The following is a 4,946-nucleotide window of genomic DNA, read 5'->3' as shown; positions in this document are numbered from 1 at the left end:
TGAAACTAAACGTCCACAGTGGACCTCTCTCTGACCTCTCTGTTTGCTGCCTGTTTGCTCCTGTCAGACACTGTATCATCAAGGCAGGGACTGAAGGAAAGTACTGAGTGCTGGGAAAAAGTCAACTAGAAGCTCCTGGAATGGAAGCAGACTAAAATAAGTGGAGCAATATTATTGAAGGAAACTCTAAGTCCAACAGATGGAGACACAATCAGGAGGATTTATCAGAGATGAGAACTTTGTTCAGGGCAGATGCTCTCACATCTGTCTGCTAAGTGAATTATTTATTAAAACTGGGAATAAATATACAATTTAATTTATTTAATAGATATATAATTAAAGTAATTATGTTTTGTTTTTTATGGCGAAAAATGTAGTTTTAAGCTGGTCTGAGATATATCTAATAGGCTTACTAAACTATTGATTTAGAGGCTGCAGTTGCTCAGCTGATGCGATGTAAATACATTTCGGCAATTTTTTTTTAGCATTTTTCAATTAGAATATTAAATTTAGAGTAAAAGAAACACAAGAGGTTTTCTTATCTTGCTCAAAGAGGTGCAGCCAATCAGATGGGAAGGTTTCTGTGGAAGCTGCTCTTGTCCGGCCCCTTTGACTTTAATGGATGTGACCGTTTAAGTGAGTTAATGGTGTGTTTCAGTGCAAGAACATGAAATAATCTATTCAATCATTAAATAATTATCTTCACTTCTTTTTTTAAAAAAGTTATATATTTCATTATGTACCAAATAAATTCTGTATCTATTTCCAGTTTTCATAAATTATATAAAGATGCACCGATTTAGTTTTTTCAAAAACTCATCTGATCAACACTGCTTACCTCCACTGACTGCGTCAAGTGTTTTACAGTGTTGGGTATCCTAAAAGGTGCTTTAAAAGAAATGTATTATAATTGTTAAATAACAGCTCCATGTAAAGTGCACTAGATTGTATCTCCATTATCAAATCACAGAAATCTGATCCAGGTAATTAGTAAATATTTGAGCTGATATCTGATGCAGGAATTTGCCATGTTCTTAGCACCTTAGGCTGGGTTTGACTCTTCTTTCTCTCATCTGCTTTGCTCCACTGTGCTCATCATCTCTAATCAGAACCTGTTCCTGCTTCTATTTATGCCACCTTTTCCCAGCCAGTGATGCCCCATTATTTAAGCTTCTAACGAGAATAATTCTAGCGACTCCTGTTGCTGACCTGTTTTGTGCCGGGCCATCCCCCAGAACTTCTTAGTTTTGGCCGCCCCTGCTCTGCTCTGTTTGCCAGTCCTGTTAACCAGACTGTTAACTTGATTCTGCCTGTTGTTGACCTTAGACCTGTCTTCTGACCGTTTTGGATTTGTTCTTCTGGATCCTTCAGTTCCTCTGTGTGTTCTTTTTTGGGCTCAGACTGAACTTTGCCAGGTTGGTGGCTTTCATGCTCATTGTCGTTCCCTGTTTGAGTTCTGAAGTCACTGACCTGAGTCTCTGAGTTTCTGCAGAGAATCCAGTGAGCCCGTCCCAGCTGATGAGGAGCCACACCTTGTTATTAATAAATGCTTGTTTCAAAATCTGTCTGCTTAAGTTCTGGGTCCAATGTTATGAGCCTTCAGACAAAACCAGATCGGTGTATCTATAAAATTAATTACATATTAAAATAAATATTTCATAAGTTATTTATATATTGTATCGCAGCACTTGTCACCCTCCATTAGAACTGGTCCAAAATGTCCTATATTAGTATAACTCTGTGTTACTTATAAACTAGTGTGCTGTTCGTGAAAATTAGCTTTTCAAGCTGAGGTTAAATCCCTCAACATTTAAAGACCTTAAAACACCACAAAAAAATCTTAAATTAGGTGCATTTTCTCTTAAATTGAGTAGGTAAGTGTGATTTTTTTGCCAATGGAACAAGACAATTAACATTTAAAATAAGAAAGAACAACTGCAGTCTCTTATATCAAGAGCATAATATCTAATTATCTTATTCTAAGGCAAAAACGTGCTCATTCCATAGGGAGATCATCTTATTTACCCTCTCAAATGAAGGGTACAGTCTCTTATTTTAAGAATTTTTTACTCATTTTAAGATCATTTTTGCAGTGTCAAGGGTTCCGATCCACTCAGGAACGGACAGATCCGGGTTCCAGGAATCCATCAAAGCGTGAATCCATCAAAGCGTGAAGGCAGGTTCAGAGTCCCATGTGTCGAGCATCCAGCTCAGACAGAAACGCACAGAGAGGAAGAATCCAGCAGGAGTCCAACTGAGGTTCAGGCGAACAGATCAGACAGGGCCAGTGGATGAGAGGGAACGGAATCAGGAAGTCAGAATAACTAGGGAAAGGCTGAAATGCTCTCACCACTGATTTGGGAATAAACTAGCCTAAAGTAATGGGCTCAAAAATAATCTCCTACTGGAAACGGGGACATGAACCTTGGAAATAAAAACACTTAACGAAACTGACAGACAGGAAACTAACAGAAGGGAAACAGGGAACAAACAGAAATCAAACAATGATCTGGACTCGACAGCTGGGCTGGACAGAAAAGAAAGCAGAACCTACAGGTGGATGAGATCTGAGATGATTAGGAACTGGGCAGCACTAGGCAGGAGAGTGAAATGAGTAATTAAGGCCAGCTATCAGAGCAGATCATGACAGTCATTTAGAGCAGAAAGGTGATTATATTCTGTTTAAAGAAGTCATCACCTGGAAATCAGACATTTTCATGTTATAATGCATCTGTTGTGTTTGGCCTTAATAAAAACCTGCAGAGAAATCTGGAGGCAGTCGGTAAGTGTCGCTACTTGTTTATTTAGATCTATTGTATAAATAAATACTATGTTGCTAATGCTACATCCACATAGAAGCAGACACACAAGTGAAATTTTACTGAGTACTCTCATGAGGAAAAAAAGGCATGAAAAGTGATCAAAATAGGCTCTATTTATTTAATTTCTCTCCTAAATTGGTTAAGACACCAGAGCATGGTGTTTTAAAAAATTAGTCTGTGTTTGGTTGGTCTAATTTTGTCCCTTTTTGGTCCATAATCGACATTGTAATCTCAATTTTTAACGGCTTTTCACCTTTCGACCAAATATACGTCGTTTGGATGTAAATCATGTCCTCTATTCAATCTCTTTTCAATAAATCTTTGCTCGGTTGGCCAGTTTAAATATGATTGATTAGATATTTTAATTAATTGTTTCCTTATTTATTAATTAATTTGTTTATTCACTCATTTATGCATTCATTGCAAATTTCTTCATGTAGCTATTACTACTTCAGTATTCAAATGAGTAGGGGCTGTGTCTTCAGGCTTCAAATTCTACCTATAAACAAGTTTCTTGTGTATTTCTGGTTTATTTCAGCTACCAAGATATTTCTGCTACTGATATCAGGTGGAATAAGGTGAACAGTTTTATTTACATCAGATAGCAATGGCTCTAAAATGAAAACATTCTGATTTATTTCTCTGAAAAGGAGGAAGATAATAATTTCCCTAACCTGCTACATATCATACTGAGAGAATAACCAGACTAAATGTATGAAAACGATTAAATGTTGTATTTTGTACAACATTTAATCGTTGTCCATGGAGGTAGAAGGAAACGCCAGGATAACCTTTGAAGCTCTGTCTCACCATCATTCTTTTAGACACACAGACATAACGACACTGAGAAGAGAGCAGACATGTTAGAGAAGCTCAGGTCCACTCTTACTTTGTTACATGATTCAGAGACATAACCCAGCAAGACTGATTAAGGTCATCAGCAGCATGAGTTACTTTTAAGCTAAACTCTGCTTCATTTCCTCAGTCAGCTGGTGGGAGGAGTCCTGTATGGCACTAGGTGGAAATATCGGGGTCAGCAGCCCTGCTGTTTTCACTGAGCTTTATGTGGGGTAGGGGGCAGCTCATGGAGGTGGAGACAATGTGGCTCTGATGACTTTATTTAACTCAATACAGAGTTTCTGTCTTCAGAAACAAGTTAGACCACAATCCTTTCGATCTCCAACTCTCCCTCCAAAACGCCACTTAGCGCTCTCCAAGACAATCCTGGAAGTTTCCAGTAGTTTTGGGTGGAAAACTTGTCTATGATAACATGAAAAAAATAAAAATAGAGGGAAAGCCATGAAGAGTCAAGCGATGCAGCAATAGCTTACCAACCAATAGGCATAAGTTGAAGCCTAAAGACACGCCCTCTTTTGTATAATGAAGCAGAAATGAATGAAAGCCGAAGGAAGCCGATTCTATGATGAGTAAAACTGGATGTTTTAACTGTTAGTAGCTGAATACAATTAAAAACCTTAATAAAAATGTACATTTTCAACCAGAATTCAAATTAGTGGTTTCATTATCAATCATGAGGGAAAATATACAACTTTTATAACTGAATCCTTATTCAATAATTTGATTTACTGTCAAACCATCTCACATTTGTCTGCTTTTGATAAAAGATTTGGAGTCAGAAGGGACAATAGAAAGTTATAAAGCCAGAGTCCAAATTAAAAACAGAAACTAGATGAAACATTAAACTAAACTAAAGAAAAAATTATTTAACGGAGTTTGGATGTGACTGAAAACACAGAACTATCTAAGCAGCTAATTGTCAGCTTTGTTCTAATGGTGCTGAAGGGTTCGCTCTGTTTTCTCCTCTATTCTTTACAAACATAGAGAAAAGCTTAAAAACTGAAAGTATGAGTCATTAGTGTAATGGGTTATTTAATTTAAATACCTCTAAAAAAAAAAAAATGTGAAGACTACTGTTGCGGTACCTCGGCCTCTTTTGTTGTCATCTGATGCATATATACTGCTGCACTACAATTTATTTTTCTCATTTGTGACAGTTTTATAAATGTCGCTTCAAAATAAAGTTGAATAAAGTAAGCAATAACATTGTTTTGTTTTCAAGACTAGCTCAAAACTTACTTAATTGGAACATATTGCGATATATAT

The sequence above is a fragment of the Cyprinodon variegatus genome, unplaced genomic scaffold, assembly GCF_000732505.1.
Source record: "Cyprinodon variegatus isolate N-32 unplaced genomic scaffold, C_variegatus-1.0 Scaffold86, whole genome shotgun sequence".
In the NCBI taxonomy this organism is placed as follows: domain Eukaryota; kingdom Metazoa; phylum Chordata; class Actinopteri; order Cyprinodontiformes; family Cyprinodontidae; genus Cyprinodon; species Cyprinodon variegatus.
This window is presented reverse-complemented; position numbering follows the sequence as displayed.